The 26,178-nt window shown below is 47.4% G+C and overlaps 1 long non-coding RNA gene across 1 annotated transcript; it reads right to left on the bottom strand.

Moving 5' to 3' along the window:
* Positions 1–1,828: 1,828 nt before the first annotated feature.
* On the bottom strand, positions 1,829–21,837 carry LOC130541361 (uncharacterized). The gene is made up of 3 exons (XR_008955405.1): positions 19,609–21,837; positions 16,753–16,846; positions 1,829–3,018 (listed from the first exon to the last, which is right to left on the bottom strand). It is a non-coding gene; the product is annotated as an uncharacterized LOC130541361 (long non-coding RNA).
* Between the last annotated feature and the right edge of the window lie 4,341 nt (positions 21,838–26,178).

Genomic DNA, 26,178 nt, shown 5'->3' with positions numbered 1-26,178 from the left:
ACAACTTCTTTGAACAAGTGTAGAGCCTAAGGGGAACTACTTTAAAAAGGCAACATGTAAATGCTGGCATTTTTGCCTGTTTACCTGTGAAAATGCCTCATATTTGCTGAGTATCCCCTAGTGTGACTTCTGGAAGCACCATTTTTTTCTGTACCAGAGATAGCCCTATACGGAAGTCTATGTGAATACAATTAATGAACATCACCATATCTAAACCATGGGCTAATGTTTTTCTCTTTGGAAATACTAGATGCCTATGGATATCTGCAGAGGACTGCTGGATTAGTGGAAAATTACTTGAAAATCTGTTAACAGGCTACTGTGAAACTCAACTAACCATTATCTTTGGGGTTTGGGGCACAAGTGACAGAAACTAAGGCATATGTTTTCCATCCCTGCACCCCATCACACACACAAAAAAGGAAGGTCCTTGTGACCTAAAAATATAGTCTGCAAATGTTCAAAGCCTGCTTGTCTTTCCATCTCCTCTGAAGATGTGCAGAGCTTGCACTTTTAAGTGCAAATGTCTAAAGGGTCTCCAGCCTGGGAAGAGCCATATCTCAGCCAGGCTGGGTGCTGGTGCCTGCACACTCTGGCTGGTGCCCTTCCCAGCAGGCAGCTGTACCCACAAGCTGGACTAATGAGGACCTTGTACCACCATCCCAAGACCAAGTCCACATACTGGGACAAGGAAGGTACTGGTCTTGAGAGCCAAGGGGGGGTCTTTAGAAGGTTAGGGGACCACTGGATAGAGAGCTGATAGAGTTCTGTGGCCATGCACATGGGCTTTGGAATCACACCTGGTTCTAAACTGGTCTGCCACTTACTTGCTGTGTGACCCTAGGGAAGTCACTACATCCTTTCAGCCTCAGTCTCCTCAGCCTCAGTGTCCTCAAACATGAGAACAGTGACACTTTCCTTGGAGGGTTGTCACAGTAGTTAAATCAGAAAATGGATGTGGAGTAATTAGCATTGTCCCTGGCACATAGTAAACACTCCATAAAAACTGTTATTAGAATTATAGACACATTTTGGCTTGACTGCGATGAGAGCTGTTTAAGCAAAGAATTACTAACCCACCAACAGTGTTATTGAAACAAGCCAAGGACCCACAGGATATATCCTGTAGCTAATGATGCATTGACTGTGCCAATCCATAGGTCCCCACTTCTGTCTGCTCAGCAGGCCCCCACCTGTCTCCTGTCCATTTCTCAAGAGCCGCAGACTGAGAAAACAGCCAAATGAACAAAAAACACACTCGTTAGAATTGTGTCAAAAGTAGGAATAAAACTGTTCTGAATGAGGTTTGAACTTGTGAGGATCATGCTCAGACCATGGACTCTGAGGCTCAAAGCTGTACTTTCTACTTCTTTCTTGAGCACATTCCATTTATTAAGCACCTGTTACATGGCAGGCGCTGTGCTAGGTGCATGACAAGCATTATCTCATTTAATTCTTCCAAGGACATTTTAAGATGTTTTGTATATGAGGAAATGAGGCACAGAGCAGGTAAGTCATGTGCCCAGTGTCACACAGCCATTATATGGCAGAGTCAAAAATTGAAGAGAGGTCTGTGCATCTCCAAAGCCCACACTCTCATTTCTGCCTCTTGCTGCCATGACCCCCACGCTAAACCGTCTAGATAAATGACCCTGTAAGGCCAACACAATGTGCACTCAGAGTAATGAACATGAGCCCTTTCTCATCAGTACTTTAATGATGTTTCCTAAGCTGTAGCAGTCCAATTTCTACCTCCACAATGTTTGCAACATCCACATACCTTTTCCTTTTACATTATCTCCCAATTGCTTTCATCAAATCATCTCACTTTTTTGACTGAACTTTATTTTAAAAGGAAACCTTCTGCATTATCACAGTTCATATCACTTGCTATAATTAATTAAATTTTAAATACATAATAATTAAATTTAAAAGGCCATCTGAATATCACTTAAAATCAGCTTGTGCACTACATGCTACATACCATGTCTAGTGAAGCTCTGCTATAAACATCATTTTCTCAAATGTATGTATATATTTATATATATATATAGAACTTTTATTATGGAAATTTTTATGAACAGTTTCAAAGCAAATGTGAAAAGAATAGTGTAATAAACCCACGTACTGATCACTCAACTTCAACAATTATCAACTCACACCTACTCCTGTTTCATCTGTACCCCAACCCACTTCCCCAGCCTCCCTATTATTTTAAAGCAAATCTGAGACATCGTATCATTTCATTCACATATACAACAATCTTGATAACAGCAAACATGTGAAGAATGTTTGCTAGATGCCAGACAGGTAAAGCATAGCAAACGCACACTCATATATCTACAGTCACCACAACCTTGAGACTCTTAACCCATCTTCATGGTGGAGGGAAAAGGAAAGTGGAAGCATAGGCACAAAGGCAACTTGCCCAAGGTCCCACAGCTGGTAAGTGGCATAGCTGGGACTGAACTCAAGCAGTCCATGCCCTTAACCTACAACACTGTTTCTTGGCCTAGGTGAATGCAACATGCTTTTCCCTTTGCATAGAGCTGGCCCAGAATGAGTTTCCTGGAGTTGGTGTGCAGAGCCCATCATCTTTGCTGTCCCATCTCGGCACCCTGGCCACATCACCATCAGGTTACCAGAGAGGAGCTGCTGCCTTGAGACATGAGGCAGGAAGGGTGGACACTGAGGTCCCTGCAGCTTCTGCTTGGGGCAGAATGTGGGGCCAGCATGTAAGGCACGAGCTCCTGGGCTGGGGGTATTAAAGACAGTGTGTTGCAGCTGATACAGATACAGAAGTTGACCCTTGATAATCATTTAGTACTTGACGCCATTGCTCTTCTTTTCAGCCGACACCATCTTCACACAGGCACTGATTTCTCCAAGGCCTTGTTTCCTGAGAAGGTGGCTGCTGCCTAGGTTGGCCTTGACTGCACTGGGATCGGGCAGGGAGGAATGCCTTTTGTCTTGATTGAAACCCTCCACATTCATTTGCTTTCAGCAGCATGCAGAGTCCTGGTTTAAAGAGGGGGTGAGAGGGCTTAAATGTCTCCGAAGGTTTCTGAGACACAGGATTTCTCAAGAGAGAAAGGGTGATGATTTCAGAGTAAAGGAATCAAAAGCACATGTACTGCCTTTCTCCACGCATACAGAGTGGCTTAAATACGAAGGGAAGAAAGCGTTAGGAAAAACAGTTTTGAGTTTCGTTGAACCAACATTGGAAAAATGCAGCAAGACCCTTTCCAAATCCAAAGCAGAACCGTGTCCTTCCACCTCTGTGGAAAACTCTTCTGGTCTGGAAACCAGGTCTCCTGGGGCTGCCAAGAGTCCCCAGCCTCGGCAGAGTACCTCCCCCTGCTTCCTCTGACAGAGAAGCAGATGGTCTCAAAGCCACCCTCCCTAACCCAAAAGCCCATTGAAGGGGGGCAGGGAGACTGTGCCAAGGCTGGCAATTCCCCTCGGCAGAATCTTCTCTTTCCTTGTCTCTGGTGCCCAACAGAGGCAAGAATGTGTGCGGGCCCTTGGCTGGGTAGGTTCCGTTAGGAAGCAAGGAGCTAAACAGGTTCGGAGGCTCTCCAGGGATGTGTGGGGTTTTGGGGAAGGATTTCGTATTCTGGCTTTCTAAACCAACCTCTCCCCCTCCCTCTTTCTCCTCCCTTTTCCAGACGCTAGTAACCACTATTCTACTTTCTGCTTCTACGAGATCAACTGTTTTAGATTCTACATAAAGTCACCAATCAAACTCGACCCAAAGAGGATGAATGTTTATTGTAAGGCTGCATGTAGGTGCTCAGCCAGGCGCCATAAACAACAAGAGTTACCTTCAGGAGGCCACTGTTTTCCCATGGTTCTGACATTCTCATGACCTGGTGTTCCTCTGTCTCCTCTGGTTGCTATCAGCTGCCCTCTCAATAGTCCCTGCTATCCTGTTATCCCATTGCTTCTAAAACTCTTGATTTCTGCCTTTTATCTGCCTGCCTGCTCTCAACTATCTCTCTTAGGTACCACAGAGGAGAGGATCTGATCGGGCCCATTAACCACAATACCAAACCCTGAGTTTCTATTAAACAGCATCCTGCAACAGCCCATCTCGCTGGCCTTTGAGGGGCTGCCTTTGGCTGGGCCTCAATGCCTGATCCAATCAGTTGTGGCCAGGAGGCAGAGACATACAGTTAATCTCAAGGCAATCAATACACAAGCAGCTACCTCCAGCCACTTTGTTTAGACCAGGGACATGGAGGCAGGAGGAGAATGGAAAGTCCACTTCAGCACCCTATGTTGCCCTAAACCTTGAAACAAAGGCCCAGTGGTCCTTGGCAGAGTATCAGAGGCTACCAATGAAAGGGCATCAGAGGCTAACAATAAAGCCTCAGCCTAAGAGAGGGGTGTGTGTGCGTGTGTGTGTGTGAACAGCAATGCTGAGTTTTGATTAGGTAAAACTGTTTTGTAATATGGTCTAGCCTTTTAAATCCCAACTGTCATGGAGGCCTCTGCTTTCCAGGAAGTTATTCCCTTCAGCAGTTATTTCTGCAATCGTGGTTGTTATGAAACCCTTTATTTGAAAACACATTTCAAAACAAGGCTTCTTACACATTCAGCTTTCTCTGGTCCACTAGGAGCAAAATGGTGCAGATATTTCCCTGTGGCCCATATACTTGTGTGTTATCTCGGTGGGCAATTCAAGTCCCAAAATCCATCTTGTAGTCACCACGGAAAAATGCAGAGGCATGCTGTGGGAGGATGCATGTCAACTCATCCCAAACACTCCCTTCAGCCAGCTCCCTGCCCCACACGTGGCAGAGCCATGACACAACGGCCTGTTCCTCTGAGAGTAATTCATTATGTAATTAAAAGCTTTTTCATCAAAGTCAATTTCTAAAGCAATCACTGGGATAGTATCAATTAGGAAACACTAACAGAGAAGGAGCTGCGCCCTGATGTCAGGGCTCATGCCCTTAAGAGTTTACATAAGTTTTCAGATGCTCATGCCAGGGACCCTGACAGAATGCTGGGTAAGAAACAAACAGCACATGCTCTTCAGGCTTCAGTGGACCTTTCTGGAGAGGGTCTGTTCCCACAAGCCAGGCTCACAAAGAACCAGGGTGAAGTGATGGAAACAAATGGGCTATGAGATGACACCAACATGGATTCTAATCCCTGCTCCAACTGTTACCAGCTGTGGGAACTTGGGCAAGTCAACTAACCTCTCCGAACCTCAGTTTCTTCATCGGAGGAATGTTTATGATACTACCAACCTTCCAGAGCCCTGTGACGGTTAGAGATAAGAAGCAAACGTTGCGAAACAGTGCTGGCACACGGTAAGCATTCTGTGTGGAAACTTCATAGTGTTATCATCTGCCTTCCAACTTCAGTGTGAGTTTTGACTCTACTGGCTCTTCAGTGGCATGGTCTGCCCAGGGGTCTCTGGAGAAGCAAAAGTCTTCTCCTCAGGCTGCTCAGCAATCACCAGCCACAGAGGGTTTTCCCCATCCCTCCTGGGTCCCGTTCATAATGGGTTTGGTTCAGAAAACTCCCCCTAAGCATAGGGCTCACTTGCTGAAAGAGCTCATTCTGAAAAGAGGTGATAGACAGGCAAGTCTATCACCTGACCAGGGCAGGTGATATTGCACCACCTGACCAGGGCAATGAGAAATGAGTGGCACTGATGTTTTGGGAAGCACAGAGGCATGATCAGGGAGACCCTCCTGGAAGAGGAGACAGAGGGGTGAGAGGAGAAGTTTCCAAACAATGGGACGGACGGGATGAGCACAGGCTGAGGTGATGAGGTGGGAGCTGTGGGCAAGACCAGGTCTCCAGCTGCAGAGTTAAGGAGCTCACTCTCCAGGTGCAGGTTTGGGAAGATGACTCCAGCCCAAGTGAGGAAAACAGACTGGGCAGGTGAGACTCAGAAGAACGCAGAGGCAGCCAACCAAGGAAGGAGGGCAGCTTGGTGGCCCACTGACAGTTGAGCCAGGCTTATCTGTACTGTGCAACCAGAAGGAAAAACCAATTTGACAAATGGAAAAACCCTCATGTGTAGGAATCAAGTTACCTAGCATACCTAGCACACAAGTTGGATATTCCACAGCCCTTCCTCTGGCTGCCCTCCTAAGGCAAGCCCCGTGGGCCAGCCAAGCTACCCCAGCCCATGCTGTGGGCCACTATACTGTATACTGCAGGGGCAGGATGTGGTCAGGGGAGGCCAAGATGGGCCTCAGGAAACAGCAGGGGAAACACTGCCGCATCTGACCCAACACAACTGTCAGCTGGCTGAGCCATCCACTCCGTCAGACCCAGGCCAGACCTTCCCCCATCTCGGAAATGACACAGAACTCTCCTTGCTATCCTTCTGCCTGCCACTACTATGGGCTGAGCGAGCCCCCCGCCCCTCAGCCAGATGTCCACTCGCTCCTTCCTGATGACAGAAGTGCTGACCACAGCCATCTAGGTTGTACACTGTGTACCCCAATGCCCCACCCACGAACTTGGTGTTGGAAACTAGTTCCCTGGTGTCGATTTTCATGACTGGTCATCTAATGACTTCACTGTGCCTCTAACCATGCTGAGATTCCAGAAGGTTGCCATGGTGACATGCTACAGGCCTGGCCTAGACTGAGAGGCCTTGGGGAGAGAGTGGGTTATGAAGCCCTGATGAAAACAGAGCCCAGGGTGGAGCACTGAGCAGCTCCCACCGGCTGGGCCAAGGAGTGCTTTGCACTCTCCAACCCTGCTCTCATCTGTGGCACAGTGAGATGAGCTGTACCCACTGCCCATGCAAAACCAAGCTGTCTGCCTCAACTCATGATGCAAAAGGGAAAATGTACCCAGTTGTCCCTCCACCCCATTAGAACCAGAAATGCATAATTCGTACATTGTAGACTTTAGAGAACATATAAAGAAGCAATGCCAGACCTGTGCAATTTAAACACACGTATGTAGTCACTCTTCTCATTGCTCACTCCTGGACCCTGCCTTTCTTCCACCATTCCCCCATCCTGGACAACACCTCCCTTTCCCTTACTTTATATGAGCATTGGACAAGACTTAAGCTGCTCCTCCTACCTGAGACCTCCTTAACTCTGGTCCACACTGCCTTTCCCCTTTCCTAAGCTGCAACCAAATACACTTCTGAGCACTGGGTGTCAGCTGTTGGTCTCCTAGTGTATTCTGCCTGACAGCTTGGTTTCCCTATACACTTCAAAGGTGTTGCATCTCCCTCTCTCACTCAGAACCCAGCACAGGGCCAAGCACATAGTAGGCACTCCATGCAGATTTTTCTGACATGTAACTGCCAACCTTGAGACTGCAGCCACAAGGTAGCAGTTTAGAAAATATCTCTGAGAACAGCCAGGTCAGCCTCCTTCTGGGAGATGCAACAACCCCTGGGGCACCAGAACCAGGAGTCAAGGAAGAGGTCTGAGCCCCTGCGAAGGGCATCCATTCTCCGGCCCCAGTGCCCTGGCAGAGTTATGCAGCCTCAGCTGAACTTGCCCATCACCACATTCCCACCCACTCATCCCTGGGCCAGGCCCCCAATCTCAGGCTGACCTTGGGGCTGTGTGCCAAGAAACTGACAATGGCACTGGGCAATCCTAGCCAAGTTCAAGTTCATGTGATGGGCTATTACAATAAGGGGGCTCATGGGAACTGGATGGGAGCCTCAGAAAAGGGGAGCCCAACACCTTTGAAGAAGGTGGTGGCCTTTCCATTAAAGTAGCCCCCAAGCTAGAGACCTGGCCTCCATCATGCTTGGCCCCTCACTCCTCATCATGCTGCACATTCAATCATCCAACCAATACATCCTGTCAGTGGCATCCAGTTCTGCACCCTCCACCTGACCTCCATGGCCACAGTCCTCCTTTCAGTCACCCGGGTAACGACCACAGCCTCCTCATGGCCCCAGCCCCCAGCCTCACTCCCTCCATTCCATACTGTCAGCTCTCAAAAACTTAAAGCTGCCCCATTGCTGTCCGTAGGATGGAGTCTGAACTCCTTAGTCTTGCTCACAAGCCTGGCCTGTAACCTGCGAGGCTAAGAACCTGCCTCTCTGTGCTGCCTCCCACTGCCTCCATCCACGACTCAAGGTTCCAATCACACTGAACACTTGCAGGGCCTTGACTGGGCCATATTCCGTCTTAATTCGGGACCTCTGCAAAGGACACATAGACACTTAGACACACACAACTTCACCAGGTACTATCCTGATGTCTCCTCAAATGTCCTTCCCTGAACCCCTGGGTTGCACTAGATGTCTCCCTTCTATGTGTTCCAGGGTTCCCCATGCTACCATACCCTTTCTCCGTGAGTTGAGCTCACAGAGGTAGAAACAGATGACGAGATGACTGGTGGGCTGTGCTGGTCTCTGCCAGATGAGGACACAATCAAGCCTTTGGTCAAAGACATGCCATCTGTGTGACCAGGCCTGTCTTCACTGGGCTCAGAGAACCAAAGAAACTGGGCTGGTCTAGGCAGCCAGACTGCAGGGCTCCTTGCTCCATAGAGATGCCACGACTAAAGCTTCTCCCCACTCCTCAGTGCCTCCCTTTCTACCTAGAGGACCCAGCCAGTTCCCACAAGGGTGTAACCAGAGCCTGCAGGTTCCTGCAGGAACTCTACTAGATGAACAGTTACTGACAGGAAAGGCTTGAGAACATTCTGGAAAGACGACATTCCTGGTCTAGAAATCCTATGTACTGTTAACTCTCTCTGGGAAGAAGAAAGGGCTGCGGGTCATGCCAACACCCAGGAGTCTCCTTTGGACATCCCATTAATAGAGTGGGGCTCCCTAGGAATGCATTTGCTGCTCTGCTGATCCAGAGGGATATTCCTCCAAACCACCCACCCCATCCACCCCCAAGACAGCAGCCCCAGTCCAGGGGACCTTACAGTGTGCATGCCCTTGTGAGTGGTTCTTCCTCCTGACCCATGAGTATGGCTCAGCTCTGTGCTGGGCAGGGGGAAGTCAGCATGCTGCGTTTTTGTCTGCAGGAGAAATCTCCCCACTGCCCACCTATGGTCCACAAACAAGAGGCTCCTAAGCTTTCCAATGACCAGGATGGAGAGATGTCAGTTAGTCTCTGTGACGGTTTATTTTATGTGTCAACTTGGCTGGGCCATGGTACTCAGATCTTTAGTCAAACACGTCTGGTTGTTGCTGTGAAGGTATTTTTAGAATGACGTTAACATTTAAATCACTAGACTTTGAATCAAACAAATTACCTTCCCCGATGTGAATGGGTCTCATCCAATCAGTTGAAGGCCTTAGACTGACATCCCCCAAGGAGGAGAAAATCTGCCAGCAGACTGCCTTCAGACTCAACTGAAACATCACCTCTTCCCTGGGTCTTTAGCCTGCAGCCTACTTGCTCTCTCTTGTCTGTCTCTCTCTCTCCCCCTGCCCCTCCACACATACACATACACAGACAGACAGACACACACACACACACACACACACACAGCCATGCATTGCTTAACAACAGGGATACTTCTAAAGAAATGCATCATTAGGCAATTTTATCATTGAGTGAACAGCATCGAGTGTACTTATACAAACCTAGATGGTATAGCCTACATGGTGTATCAGACATCGAGGCAATGTGGTATAGCCTATTGCTCCTAGCTACAAACCTGTATAGCATGTTACTACACTGAATACTGTAGGCAATTGTAATGCAACAGTAAGAATTTATGTATCTAAACATAGAGAAGGTACAGTAAAAACACCCTATAAAAGATTTAAAATTTTTGCTTACCCTGAACAGAGGCTGCAGGACTGGAAGTTGCTCTGGGTGAGTCAGTGTGTGGGTGGTGAGTGAATGTGAAAGGCTAGAATATTACTGTACACTACTGTACACTTTATAAACACTGTACACTTAGGCTATACTAAATTTATTTTTTAAAATGTTCACTCTTCAATAATAAGTTACCGTTAGCTTACTGTAACTTTTTTACTTCATAAACTTTTCAATTTTTAACTTTTTGACGCTTTTGTAATAACACTTAGATTAAAACACACATTGGGCTGGGCGCAGTGGCTCAAGCCTGTAATCCCAACACTTTGGGAGGCCGAGGCAGGTGGATCACGAGGTCAGGAGTTCAAGACCAGCCTGTCCAAGATGGTAAAACCTCATCTCCACTAAAAATACAAAAAAATTAGCCAGGCATGGTGGCGGGTGCCTGTAATCCCAGCTACTCGGGAGGCTGAGGCAGAGAATTGCTTGAACCTGGGAGGCAGAGGTTGCAGTAAGCCGAGACCGCACCACTGCACTCCAGCCTGGGTGACAAAGCGAGACTCCGTCTCAAAAAACTGTATATATTATATATAATGTAAAATAGCCTCAGGCAGGTCCTTCAGGAGGAATTCCAGAAGAAGACATTGTTAATATAGGAGATGACAGCTCCATGCATGTTACTGCCCCTGAAGACCTTCCAGTGGGACAAGATGTGGAGGTGGAAGTCAGTGATATTGGTGACTCTAACCTTGTGCGTGTGTTCATGTCTTAGTTTTTAACAAAATAGATTAAAAGGTTAAAAAAATTAAAAACAGAAAAAGGCTTACAAAATAAGAATATAAAGAAAATATTTTTGCATAGCTGCACAATGTGTGTGTGCAGCTATATAATATATATTATATATAATATAATATATAATATATAATATACATAATATAATATAAATATATAACATATATAATATAATATATAATATAATATATTAATATATAATATATTATATATTTATATTATACTATATTTAACATTTAATATATTACATTATATATTATATATTTATATAATATATAATATATATAAAAAATATATAATATATAAAATATATAAACATATATTATATATTTATAATATATAATATATATAAATATATAATATATAAAATATATAAACATATATTATATATTTATAATATATATATTTATATATATAATGTATATAATATATTATATTATATATTTTTATATATTATATAAATATATAATATATAATTTATATATATTATATAATTTATATCTTATATATTTATATATAAATTATATACATATAAGTTATGTATATTATATATAAATATAAATATATAAATATAAATATATAAAAATTATATATTTATATTTAAATATATATAAAATATAAAAATATATAATATATTAATATATAAATATATTATATATTACTTATATAATATATATAATATATAAATATATTATATATTACTTATATAATATATAAGTAATATATAAATATATTATATATTACTTATATAATATATTATATATATTACTTATATATTATATATTACTTATATAATATATTATATATATTACTTATATATTATATATTACTTATATAATATATTATATATATTACTTAATAATATATTATATATTATATAAATTATATCTATTATATATAAATATAAATATATAAAAATTATATATTTATATTTAAATATATATTAAAATATGTATATTTTTAAAAATTAAAATATATAAATATAAATATATATTATATATTATTTATATTATATATTATATAGTATAATATATATTATATTATACTATATATAATATATAAAATATATATATTATATATAGTATATATTATATAATTTGTTTTATATATTATATATAAATTATATATATATTTAAATATAATTAAATATATTTTATATATTATATATAAATTTTATATATAATATATAATTTGTATATATTATATAATTTGTTTATGCCAGTGTCACCACAGACACACAAGTAATGCATTGTGCTTCGACATTATGATGGCTACAGCGTCACTAGGCAATAGGAATCTTTCACCTCTGTTATAATCTTATGGGACCAGCATCCTATATGCAGTCCACCATTGACTGAAACATCATTACGCAGCACATCACTGTGTGTGACACACACACACACACACACACACATTCTATTGACGCTATTGTTCTGGAGAGCCCTAATACAATCTCCCTCCCTGTTCTGGATTCTACCTTGGCCACCCTTTCCTAAGGTGCATGGGTGCATAAACACACACAGATGATACCCACCCACAAGTAAACTTTAGGTCCTTATTCACCCACAGACACCTGTGGTAAGTCCAGATGATACATACAATTGGAAATGGGTACAAGGTCCTGGACAAGGTGACCTCATGCCAGTCCTCCCTCAGACTAATTTACAGATGGCAGCCTCCCTGAGGGCAGGCAGGTGGGGTAAGTGCTCTGCCACCTACTGAGTGCATATTCTTGGACATGCAACTTGACTTCTCTGAGCCTTAGCTTTTTCTTCTGGAAAATGGGGATAATAATACTACATGTGTCACTGTATTATTAGAAGAATGAAATGAGATAGAGTGCCTAACGCAGCTCATCGCTACTCCCAACAGGACAGTTCCAATAATTCAATGTTATTCCCTCTTATAGTACACACCCATGTCCACACTGTCCAATCTATAAACACAAAGACTGTTAAACAGGGCTTACGGTTCGCTTCACGGAGGCCTCAGGAGAAGTCTCCATGCTTGCTTTTAAATCAACTCTTTATTCCCACACAGACTGACCACCGTTATCTCCTTTGACTCTCACTGCATCATGCAGTAGCAGGTGGCTAACCCCATGCACCAGGAAGGAAAGTGAAGCACAGGCACAGCCCATGATACACTTTGCGTGAGATGAGCTGGAACCTGCAGCTCCTGGCTCCAACTCCTAAGAACTCCTCTACTCAGCAGGGCTCTGCAGGTTCCCACTGGGTCCACTTGTGCAGAAGGGCCTGTGAGGCCGCCCATGCCAGAGGCAGCTCCCTGCACCCTCAGGAAAGGCTTCCTTACCTCTAACCCAGACCTTCCTGGTCTGCTCAGCCTGCTTCTTTGGACTTAACTGGAGTTGCCACCCTTAACCACATCTATTCCATGTCTCTGTTCTTGTGTTCTCCCAAATATCCAGAGCCCAGTTTCTTTCCTTTCTTCTCTCTTAAGATTTATTCTCCAAGCTTCAGCCTTACAAATCTGCCCTAGCCAGAATCTTCTGGGGACACAATAAAAACACAAAGAGTTCTTCACTTGAGGCTTTCTCTTGGCAACCATGTGTAAAGACTCCCAAACAACAGATAAAATAAGTTAATCTGGTATTTAGGACCTTGTCTGAACATGGAACTGGACCAACTGGAGAGGCAGGGTGTGTCCAGAAGGACACAGGCACTGGTGGTCAAGAACCTGCCTTCTACTCTTCTCTCTGCTACTACCCAGGTGGCCTTGGGCAACTCATTTTGCCTATTTGTGCTTCAATGTCTCCAGTTATGAAATAAATGAGTGAGTTGGATAGAGTTGGATAATTTCTAACGTCCTAAATATCTAGGATTCTCTGACATACTGGTTCATCCTCATATATAAGTTATCACTTACATAAGGAAGAAATCTATATCATGGGTGTTACTCTTGTCCCAAGCCTCTGGCAGACATCACTGGTTGACAACAGCATTCTTTCCTTCTAAGACAGACCCAGCCTCAGAAGCTTTCTCTACAGAGCACTCCAGTAGCTACTACCAATCGACCAGTACAAATAAATACAACTATTTGTATTAGAAACATTCAAGACCCTAAAAGCTTGTCCTCATCAGGATCCTCCAATACCGCCCCACCCAGGTGTGGGGCCTGCTGGGGCTCTGCAGTGTCTCTGAGGCTGGATTTCAGGACTCACTCATCTCCCACAGATGTCTGGACCATCAGGCAAGCTGGACCTGTCCTGGTCACTCCATAACTCCCTGGCATCTGGTGCCCACAACCCAGGACCCACAGAAGCCTTGGAAGATGTCTCAGAAGCAGAAACTTCTGTCCTAAGGAAAAATTCCAGAGAAGTGGAGGCACAAAGTGTGGGCCAGGGCATTGCCAGACCCACCCCAGGGCTGCCCAACACACACACGCACACCACACCCACGCTCTCTGTCCAGCTCAGGTATTCACGCGTGCACACACACACACACCCGGAGAAGAGCTCCTGGGTGAAAACGTCCTGCAACAGTGCCATCTAGTGGGAGCCGGGGTCTGTCCTGCCCTCACAGGTTTCCCCCGTGAGCCCCAGGGAGATGGTCTTAAGATCCAGAGATGTGAAAGTTGTGGCTGCTTCTTGTGAAGAAAAATACAAAATAAGCAATAACGGGAGACTCTGTCTACCTTGGGATGTCTCACTGCCCCCCTCAATTCGCACCTGTACACAAGGCTAACTGGCCCAACCACCACCATCTCTCTATCTACAACACATCCCCAAATCCCTGCTCTCTGCCTTCAGCCCTGTGAAATTCTGCCCCCCTGGGGTCCTGCTACAGCCCCTTCTACCCCAGCATATGGTCTCTGACTCAGTCACACATTTCCAGGAAACGTGGGGAGGACTCTAGCCAGATTCTAGCTCAGCTATTCCCCAGTTTTGTAGTTTCCTACATCCGAACCTCAGTTTACTCTTCTGTGAAATGGGAGAACGTCTTTGTGACTAGGTTGCTGTGAAGATTAAACAGCCTTTTCCAGAAGGTCTCTGGCTGTGATGCCTGAAAAATCCCAGCAGCACCAAGGAGGTTCACAGCTCTAAGATGGTCAGGAAGGCTATTTGCTAGAGGCCAGGATAGTTCTCAACCCTACAGGGGATGGAAAACCCAGACAGTCCCTCTCCCTCAACAGTGGGAACTCTGCCCCATCCCTCTTACATGGGTGGGGTAAGACCACATCCTTTTAAATAATTAAATACAACATAGGATCCCAAGCAGGAGAACCCCTCCTTGCCTTTTAGAGACTATGGGAAGATCTGTCAGAACTTAATGCTTTCAGGCTGGGCGCAGTGGCTCACACCTGTAATCCCAGCACTTTGGAAGGCCAAGGCAGGAGGATCACTTTGAGCTCAGGAGCTTGAGACCAGCCTGGGCAACATGGCAAAACCTCATCTCTACAAAAAAAATTCAAGCTGGGCATGGTGATACACACCTGTAGTTCCAGCTACTTAGGAGGGTGAGGTGGGAGAATCACTTGAGCCCAGGAAGTAGAGGTTGCAGTGAGTTGAGATCGTGCCACTGCACTCCAGCCTGGGTGACAGAGTGAGATCCTATCTCAAAAAAAAAAAAAAAAAAGGAAAAAAAGAACTTAATGCTTTCAGGTTCAAATGTTTCCAGCCAGTGTAACAGAGCAGAAATACTGTCACTGATCATGGCAGAGGACTTTAAGAGGAGGAAGAGCATTACTAATCCCTCCTCAGCAAAGGAGACTTTTCCCAGGGGTCTGGGAGACTAGCTGTACACAGAGGGCTTCTGTAAGGAAGCCAAGGGACAAGGAGGCCCTGGAAGCCAGGAGGCTGCTGTGGCTGAACAGGAGGAGATGGAACAGTGTTGCTGATTCTGCAGCCTGAGGATGATGACACCCCAGGCTCCAGAATACAGTGTCCAGCCACCCTGCCTGCTTGCAGAGGAAATGAAACCCTGCCCATTCTTCATACCTGTAGGAAGGGGAAGAAGCCTTAGGTGGTGCTCCTAAATGGCCTGTGTTGCTAGGGAAGGACCGCTGGATACTGAAGCAACCACGTCCAAACTCAACTTCAACACTCATTCATTCGCTGCATGGGTGGGGGCCCAGAACACAAGCAGCTTCTCAAAAGGAAGCTTCGTGGCTAGGCAAAAGCTGAAAGACACCTCCTGAAAGTGAAAACGTAACCAGCAAATCTAATAAAGTCGGCCCCAGTGAGAAACCTGCAAAGCAACCAAGATGACATGAACAGCAACAGCCAGGCCCTTCCTGCACCGGGGGCAGGTGCCAACAGCATCAAAGTCCTGTGGGCCAAGGGCCAAGAGCATCAGAATCTGGCAGAAGAGACAATTCCTCTCTAGACTTGGCAGATCCAGTCTCCCAGTGTGAATCTGCCTTTTGGCCTGAGAGCCAGCAGCCCCAGCCTACAGATACAGTGTCCTTGCCTCTACCTGAACTTAATTCAAACCATTCTGCTCAACCCTAATTTGGAGCTTTTATTAGGTTTTAAGTTACACTATATATGGCACAATAGAAATATTTTTTCAGTGTTAAATTAGAAACATACCAAAGGAGGATTTTTTAAAGCCTTTTACAACATTGTAGACTGAAATGTCTTCAACTCTGCAACCAAAAGCTAACCAAGGTAACCTTCACAGGAGAAACTTTGGTATCAAGAGAGGTATGTATCCTCTGGAATGTGCTTTTCTTCCTCTTTTCCAAAAGCAGTCAACAATATTCCTCTAATCAGTCTGGGGTGTGTTAGCATTGAAAGTAGGCATACTCTGGGGGTATTCCCAGGAGAAATAATGGCAGATATAGGCAGAATAAAATCACCATGCCCCCTGGCCTTTCAAATGAACATGTCCATCACCACCATCTGTCATATAAAGTGAGGCCTGGAGAGCAGGTCGTGCTCCGAATGGATCAGGCTAGGGTTCCTTGCTTGCCTCACACTTGAAGCACCTGTACAGGAGACCATTTCCGTGGCAAGAGAGGGGCTAGAGACCAGGACACAGATGGTCTAAGCTCCAGGTGGCCCAGAAGTGCTTATGCTAAGAAATGCTTGGGCTGCCCCGCTAAGAGCAGCTCCTCCACCTAGCACTCCTCACACTCTTAGATGAGGAGCTCTGGGAGCTCATTTGCATCCTGGCTGTAGCCCTGCTGAACATCATAAGGACAGCCTGTTGAAGGACACAGACTCAGGCATATGACCTGGCACATGGCAGAGTCCAATACCTACCTTTGACATTTTGGACCCAACTTGGAATTTTTGAATGATTATAGTTGTCTTTTGAAGAAAATCAAGGCAATGAATAAGCGGCAGTTGATAAATGCTGGGAGAAAGAAACATGACAATCATGAGAATATGCCTATATTTGACCCATACAGAGCAAACTAATTTCCTTTAATTATACCAAGAAACCCTGAACTCTAAAGCCAGAGCATCACTCTCCAAGGTTGCTCTTCGCCCCTGTGATCTGACCCTTTTCTCAAGGGCAGAGCAGCTGGCCAACTTGCTGCCACTGATACCACAATAGAGGCACTGCAAGCACAGGTCCAGGAGGACAAATGGCCCCTCTGGAGAACTGGGACAGGGTGGGTTCATTCCTCAGTGCACTGGGTAGGATGGGGCTGTGTTTGCTACCAACCCCATAAGCCAACTGGTCAAGTGACAAATGCTGAACAGAATAAAAACAATCTGGCCCCTCCAAGCACGGGGCCTGAGGTTGCACAGGCACCTCTGAGAGGTCCCATTTGAGGATGTGCCCAGCCCACAGCTCTGCCCATGACCCCTCTAATCCTGGGGCTTCGCATATGCCACAGTCAGCACTGGGTCTGGTCCCTGCTCACTGCTGTGGGTATGGATCTTGGTGCTGTGGGAGGCTCCTGTGGGGCTATGGAGACTACACCCTCATGGAATGGCAAGGGACGTGCACAAGCCATGGGCCCGAATGCTGTATCACTTGGACACACATTCCAGGAGGAATTCCAAGCAGAAAAAGGCTTTGGGCTGGGAAAGGCATAAAGAGCTCCCAGAAAGACAGGCCTAGAGTTGGGCCTTGACTGATGGGCAGAAAAGGGAATGTATTTAAGGCAAATGGTATCCGGCCACTGCTAAGACATGGAGATGGGGATGACACAGTGTGTTCAGCAACAGCCACTGTGGGACAAGGCTTGCCCTTGGAGAGGAGCAGGAATAAGTAAAATTTCATCCTCCCAACTTCACTCCCTGGTGTGTCTCCATCACTGAGAGTCCCTTGAGGGTTATCTTCAAATCTGAATGCCACCTGGCAGAGAGAGCAGGCTGGGCTGCTGGAGGAGTGCTGAACCTCCCCTCCTGGCCCAGGCTGAAGGCTTTCACAGCGACTGAAGACTTGGGAGAAGCCGGCTAGTCCCACTGCCCTCTCCCCCACAATCTCGGGTGGCTGCTTCTCCCATTGATAACTCCCTGAGATCAGGTTCGCTCTGCCCTGCTTCCAGACGTAGGGGTCAGAGTGAGCCCTGGGCCTTGGGCACAGCCCCCAGATGCTGAGCAGGTTGAAACCAGACTGAGGCCCAGCCCCCTGCCTGCCCTCGGCCTTGGGAATATCACTGCCCAGGATGGAAACCCAGGGAGCCCCACTGCATTAGAAGGCGGGGGATGGAGCAGTTCAGACCCCTAATGTCAGGAAAAAGTGCTGGTCTGGCTTTCACCTGACCCCTACAAGAGGAAAAGGCCAAAGGTCTGAAGTGGCCCATGGCAGGCACAGCAGCCCCCCAGCTTCTGGGATCTGCCGGGCCTCAGTCTCTTGCTACAGCACCAGTCTCCCTTAACCAGACTCAAGCGGCATATCTGTTAACCCAGCTCACACCCCTCCACTCAGTCCCTCCTACCTCCTTCTCTATCAGCAGAAAGGGGCACCTGGGAGCTCATCTGGGGCTGCCGCACATGCTGGGTTCTCAGCCCACCTCCTCCACCTTGCTCTGCCCTAGGCAGGCGCTGCCAGACCCCACTGCATGGAGCGAAGGACAAGAGCGCAAGGGCCCAGTCCCACTCAGCTGATAGCCCCCAGTGACCAGCACAGGACACTAGGAAGGAACCATGAGCCAGATGAGACCAAACCAGCTCCTGCCCCCAAAAAAACCTATCTGGGGAAGCTGTTGCTCCTTTGTGTACATAATGAAGGATGAGCAGATTCCCACTGCCCAGGACAGCACTGGCTTATACCTGTTATCTCTGTCAAATTCACTCTCAAAAGGATTCTACTTGAGATGCTAAATTATGTGGTTACCCTGTTTTACCACTTGCAAGGCTAGCGAGTGCTCAACACAGGATTAGAACCCAGTTCTAATTAGAACCCAGGCTTCAAAGCTCAGGTCCTACCCACTTAGATTGATGACTAGCAAAGGCTTGAGGGAGGAAGATGGGAAGCAATCTGGGTGGTGCTTCCATAAAGAGGAGCCTACAGGCAGCACAGACAAGAACAGGGAAAATGCTAGAAAATCTCCTATGGCCTGTCACATGGCCACAGGCCTAAAGGGCAGAGGAACAGTGCTGCAGAGGTGGCAAGCAGCCTGACCCTCAGGGCTGGGAGAGACAGCCTTAAAGACTCTGCCAGTGATCCCTGGCTAAATGCTAAGATGAGAAGAGATGTATTTTCAAGTAATGGTCTGTTGTCTAATGTCTGTTCACGTTGGCATGAACGAAGAGGTTTGATCTCTGGTTAGAAGCTGGCTATCTAGGACAGCAATCAAAGCCGGACATGACAAGTGCTTAAAAAGACGCTGGGTGGGTGGAGGACGACCCATTCTTCCTCTGGAGCACCATGGACATCTGCTGGGCAGGTCATAGGCAGGCCAGGGTGAAATGTGCAGCCTGGAGACTCGGGGAGGCCTGCAGTGGGGGATGCCGCTGCACCAGGAGTTTAGGCATTAGCCCCTGGAGCTTGCAGTGCTGGACCCCATAGTAAACTGTGAGGGCTCCCAGGGCAGGGGCACCATGTGGGCAGAGCCCGGGGCACAGGCTGGAGGTCTTGGCCTGAGAGGGAGTGTCACAAAGCCCAAAGAGGCCCCTAAGCCATCTTTCCTGCCCCACTCTGCCTCCATCTCATCTTACCTTAGCTCCTCTGAAAGGTCCTCTGAAATCCCACTGCTAAGTGGCATCAGGATCCCCTAAATTTAATTAGAAGCCCCTGTTATACAGTATCATAGACTCTGCAATATTCTTTTAGCCAAGGAATTTTATCACCATTTATAAATAGAAATGTGTTTGTTTGCTTATTAACTGATTGTCCCCACTATACTGGAAGTTCCAAAGGGCAAGGACTGTGGCTGTTTTATCCAGCAACATATCTCCAGTATCTAGCACACAAAATAAATGTTTGCAGAGAGGCTGAAAGCATGAAGACATGACTGAAATTCCACCATTAGACATTGTTCCTTAGGTTCTTTCACTTATTCAGGCAACCCACCTTTACTGAGCACCCTACTATATGCCAGTTGGGAAAAATAAGATTTAAAACAAAAATTCTTCTAAGATACAAATAAAATGCCCACAGGAGAGTTCACCTCTAAGATACTACCAGTTACATTAGTGGGAATTTGTTTGGTCAGCTGCGTTCCAGAGGGATAGCTGGTTCAGAGGAGGGCTTGGAGAGGAAGAACCCTGGCAGAAGAAAGAGAGGATTCTGCATGCGGGGACATGGAAGAGGAAGACAAGCCCGAATGTGGCTCTGGGCAAAGGTGAGAATCTGGGGGCTCGGGGAGTAAACAGGAGGTGCCAAGAGGCTGGGCAGGGGCACACGAAGGGAGGGACCACACAGGGAACATCCACCTCACCATTACCTAACATCACCTCCAGGACAAGCCCTGCATTACATATTTTCTACACATCAGCCCAATCAATCCTCATAGCCACACCAAGAGGTAAGCGGTGTTACCTCATCTCACAGAGGGGCAGCTGTGGCCGGAGGAACTGAGTGACCTGTCAGAGAACACAGGTGACTTGGATTCAAACACAGGCCTGTTGACACTCAGCCTTTTCCCAGCCCGGGGCTGCTTCCAGGGCAGCCTCCATCCAGACTCTGTGTGGGGACCTTCATGTCAGTAATTACAGGCTACAGCACAGCTTCCGACGCTGGTTTTAGGAAAGTGTGCTTGGCTTTCACCACAGAGAGCAGGAGGGAGCCACCACCTCCCGGGCTAATCTCACCAGTCAAGGCCTCGGGCCTTGCTTCACAATCAAAAGACCTTGAGAATAAAGGGGCAAGGGTGAAGAAAGTAAATAGTACACACACTCTTCACCAATTGCTCTTCCCAGCTTGGGATGGTGGTCAGTGCTGGTCACTAGCCATATCAAAACCAAAGGGCCGGAGGTGGGGGAAGACCCCAACGTGAAGGGCAGAGCCTAGAGGCCCCATTGGTCAGAGAGGGAAGGTTGCTGGGAGGAACTGTGCATTGCAAAAAAAAAAAAAATTCTTTCCCTCCCTCCACTCTCTCCACAGAACTCTTGCCCCTCTCAACCCCATTGGTCACACATAAGCAGCTCTGGTGGCAGGGGCAGCAGCAGGACAAGGTAGCTCTCCATTGTCCTGCCTGTCTCCAGACAAGAGTGTTTGTTGAGAATGGGCAGAAAGGCCAGGCCCCAGCTCCCAGAGGGGCTATCAGGATGTGGGGATAGCAGAGGGGATGCTCAGAGAAGCTGGAGCTCAAAGAAATCAACCCAAGGACTGAGCAGCATGGCCAGATCCCATGTTTTGGGATCCCTGCTAGGGAAGCCAAGGCCACACAAGGAAGAGATTTTGTTCCAGCCACAGAGTGAGGAGGGGAGCTCTGGAGCAGGGCCCTCAGGCCTGGATACCTCCACACAGTCCTGCAAATCGTGTTTCTCGTTGTCTGATGGTATCCCAAGCCCACTCCCTCCAAATCCACTGGGTAGAAAAGGGATAAAGAAGGTATGCAAAGGATATGGGGGGCTTGAGTAGCCCCAAGGATGTGTCTCTCCCTCACTCCCAAGATTTGTGATTTGATCTCTTCCTCCCATATTCCATGGATGTGGTCATGGACCGGAAGCTGAGTTCCTAGTCCCACCCACCCTTTCTCAGTCACTGACAGAGAACAAATGGGAGTCCAGAGGAGGGGTGGAGAGAACCCAGGTGCTTGCAGTATGCAGACCTGCATTTAAATTCAGGCTCCATACCTGCTGGCGCTCTGCCCTTAAGTCACCTTGGCTGTTTCCTCTTCTGTAAAACAGGGGACAGTAAAAGCAACTGCTTCAAAGGACTGCGAAAGGACCCAACAGGCCATGTGCCACGAGCACACAGCAACGTGTTCCTCTTCTTCCTTTCTGTGAAGAAACTCCCCTTCCCACCCACCCACCCATGCAGTCCCTTAGCTTCCAGCAAACACCTCTACAGATTCTTCCATCAGTCACAACTTGGCTTCAGTATATAATATCAAGATCCAATAACAATAACAAAAAGAATCCAACACAAGCACATCTTTGATGAGCCCCTCTGTGGGTCAAGTCATACAAGGGGTGTGAGGATGCTAATAATCTGGTTGGGGAGACCACAGCATCAGCGGGCATATAGCAGACCCTTCAGAAAACTGACCAATGGCTCACATAGCCAGTTGACAGTCACTCTTATCCTCATTCTCCTGTTTTCACAATAGGCTGTCACACCCAGAGAACATGGGGCAGAGAGACTTTAACGGACTTGCTTGAGGTCACCACAGCAGGCTGGTGCCAGAGATCAGGGCAGAGTGGGTTTATTAACAGACTTATCCCTGGCTTGGAGATCAAAATGGCTTGAATTCTCATCAAAAAGGCTGTGTGACCTTGAGGAGGATACTTAACCTCTCTGAACATCCGTTTCTTCTGCAAAATGAGGTGACACCTTTGTCCCAGAATAGAAGTGAGGTCAAGTGTGGTGTGAGGCACTTGGAGGGGCTTAGCGCCTGCCCACCCTAACCCCATCTAAAGTAGCCAGAGGACGGTGACACAATTAAAAAGGCATGAAGTGCCAGACAGCAAGGTTCAGTTCTAGAATATCCTTAGAAGAGCAGCAAGAAAATAGAAAACCACACAGGAGCTTGTTTTCAAAGACAAAGAAAAATATGATTAAGCAGTCCTGAGAATGGTGTTATAAAAGAATGAAAATATTTTCCTTACTAGGGCATTTGTAGGTTAACAGCTGATAGGGAGGTGGGAGCGGCCACCACAAGGCCACCAGGCACTTCCAGCACCACAGTGTGAGGATCCTTGTGGAGGATCCAGAGCTAGGACCAAGCAGCCCCAAAGGCCAGCTGTGTAAGGGAGCTGTGTTGTTTTAGGGCCTCTGTTTTCCAGCCTGTGAAATGGGACTGCCCCATGTCCCCATGTCTGTCCAGCCATGGCTCCTTTCTATTGATAAACTGGACTACAGCCACTGTAATTGCCATCTCAAGGTCAGGTGGAGGGAGATGATATAGCTGATATAAGCTCAGAAAGGTTAAGGATTGCTCCTGAAGTCACACAGCTGAGAGATGTATGGCGAGACTGCATCAAAGCCAGAGTGGTCCCACTCTGCCACATGGTGTCCCCATCTGGGGGGACTTCGCATTCATTCCGCCCCATGAGCAGTACTGAGATGAGCCAGACATCCTCTGGCCCATAAGCAAGCTCTCCCAGCAACTCCAATCCCACCTCTCACTTGGGGGCCAGCGTACCTAGTCCTGTCAGCTCTGCCTCTCTCCCTGCACCTGACATAACATGTGGGAATTTTCTTTTGGTCCTCACCCTTGCTCCCTCTGCTCAGGCAACCATGACTGGTTTCCTGCTCCTCTCAAATTCCTTTCCTTCCTCGCACCTTCTCTTTCCCACTGCTGCTGGCCTGACCCAACTCCCCACATCTGGTTCCTGGGTCACAGCAAGCACCCTCCTGACCTTGCACACTCTTTCTGCCCCTCCATGATTCCCCCACCGAAATCAGCTTCTGCAGAGCACCACTAAGCTATGGCCCCTTCCACCCACATACCACCCCTCCCCTTGGAATCCTCCTGCACATCCCCACACCCGCCAACTATCTGATACAGTTCATAGCTTTTCACATGTGCTTACAGCCTGTCAGTGTACCAACATTCTCCCCAGATGCACACAGTAGTTGCTCAATATGCACGTTGATGATATCTACTTTTGCACACTGGTCTGATTTACATCACTGGGATACCCTTTTGCTTGCAGGTTCTACCCAGAGCTCTGAGGGTCTGTGACCCAGCAGGGGCCAGTCCCACAGCGTGTGCCCCCACAGCTCACTCTGATCCATCCTGGGTCCTGCCACTCCTGGGTCTTCCAACCAGGCTCTCATAACGGATCATACCTGCTCTGAGGGGAGTTCACAGTTTAACTAAAGGGACTCAGAGAGGGCCCCTCCCTTGTCCCAAGAGGAGAGCCCCACTCCCCTTTTCCCAGACTAATTTACTGACCTCTGAACTGTAGGAGTGCAGGGTGCTCCACCCCCACTCCACCTTAGGACACAGGCTTACAAAACTTAAAACACTTCTGTGTCCTCAAGATAATCTTGGGGAGGAAACTGAGGCTCTGAGAGGGGTGTGCTCTAGTTGCCCAGGGCCCCAGTTCAAATCTTGGTTGTTCTGACCCTTTCCATTACACCATCCCATTCCTCTACATCCAAATCTCCTTGGAGGGGATGGCACTTAACCCTGAGTCCCTCAGAGGACCACCAGCTGCAGATCCTAAGAATTAGGAAGGTACAGTACCAAAGGCCTTTCCATGACATCCCCAGTTTTCCCAGGTCCACCTCAGAGGGACTCTGTCAGGTAACCACCACCCAGGAGCAGCTGCAGGTGCTTGAAAAGGTCTCCCTGCTGGTGTGATGGTGACCAGGGGACAGGAAAAACACTGTCTTCTAGGAGCACAGATGCATTCCCCTCCCCTCTCTGCAGGTGGCCCCTGGGTAGCACTCCCAGGGGGCTAGGGGGAGGATCTGTGAGAGAAGCTGCCTGTTAAAGTGAGCAGGGGCCATGGGCAGAAGGTCTTTTGCCTACTCTCTCTGTGCTGCACATGCAGTCACAGGCAGGGGAGGAATTGGGAGACGCTCTGAGTGCTTTGAAATATTCAAGCAATGAGACCTTCCTGAGCAACAGCTGCCACTTTGACACTTATAGAAAGTGCCCACGCCTAAGCTGTGCAGATCAGAGCTGGGCCCCTGATGGCCTACAGTCAGGTGGGCGCAGTCAAAGCAGGCATTTCTGCTTCAGGCAGCAATCTGGGTCTTCGAGGAGCTGGCTGGAGGACCTGCAGCCCACCATGCAGCAATCTATATCACTGCCATGGTTTTCAGGCTACTCATGTGCTGTGCTCCAGACCCTGTGCTAAGCACTGAAGATCCAGATGTAAATGAGATGTGGGTACCACTCCCACAGAGTCTAGGCTGGTGAAGGAGCCCAGTCCCACGTCCATGTGCAGAGGGCTGTCAGTGGGTTAGAGGTGCAGATCACTGAGCCTGCCCACTCCATGCCCTTCTGTGGGACTTGGCCAGCACAGATCCTCTGCTGCCTGGGCTGCCACATGGCCTCACCAGCCCAGTCCCAGCTGATTGGACCAGGGTATACACTGGCCCAAAAGTGGCTAGTAAAAAAATTAAGGGTCCAAGAAGAGTCTGGCTTAGAGAATTGGGGTTTGAAAAGCAAGTAAGTTAGAGTGGAGAAGGCTATGGGGCCAGTTGAGGTCAGAGAAGCCTTGACAGCTACACACAGGCTGAAGAAGCAGAACCTGTGAAAGGCCTGGGCTTAGAGAAACAGAGGGCCAGATAGTGCTGACTCTAGGACCAGAGAGGCCAGAGGGGTCAGGGCAGGGCTGCTGAATGTCTGAGGGGCTGTTGAAACCTCAACAAGTCTGAGGCCAGACTGGGAATATAAAGCATCTTCAGGACACAGGCCAGAGCTCAGTATCATTCAATCCACGGGAAAAACATTGACCTGGCCAGTTCCAGGCCCCATGCTAAGATGACGACAACTTGGCCTGTGCCCCAAGGAGCCCACAGTCTGAAGGAAGAAGTGAAGGTTAGTCTGATGATGGCAGCACAGTGACCAGGGCTGGGAGACAAGGAAGCTCCAGAGGCTGGGGTTGGGATCTGGACGCTCATGGCAGGTAGGCAGGTCAGCCTGCTTTCCACAGGGAACTTCATCTCCAAGTCCAAAGCTACCTTGACAATGGGGTGGTCCTAGATATAGACCAGGTTCACTAGGTAATAAATGGCTCTGCTTGCACGGCAGAGCCCAGGGATGCACTCAAACGACTGGTTCATTCAGGCCCCCAGCAACCTCAAAAGGCTGGTTTGTCCACTGCCCTTTCCTGTCCAAAAAGACTCTGCTTGCATACCCATTCATCTGGCAGTGGCCAAGGCAGCTCCTCAAACCAGCCTAGCTCCAGCCTGCACACTGACTGCAGGCACAGGAGTGGATGAGCATTTGGAAAAACTCAATCAAAATGATCTCTACAGGGCCTATGGGAGAGGAGGAGGAACAAGTGACTGACCCTTTTGCATTCAGATTCTTAATCTGAAAGGAAAAACAACCTGCTCCATGAGGTTGTTCTCAGCAGTACATGAGAACATGCAGGCAGAGCTAGCTTTCAGGGCCGAGCATCCAGTAAGTGTCCCGCTGCCATTAGGGGGCTGGCCTG

This window comes from Pan paniscus, chromosome 2, assembly GCF_029289425.2.
Source record: "Pan paniscus chromosome 2, NHGRI_mPanPan1-v2.0_pri, whole genome shotgun sequence".
Classification (NCBI taxonomy): Eukaryota; Metazoa; Chordata; class Mammalia; order Primates; family Hominidae; genus Pan; species Pan paniscus.
Note: the sequence above shows the minus strand (reverse complement) of the source record. Positions and strands in the feature narration are given on the sequence as shown.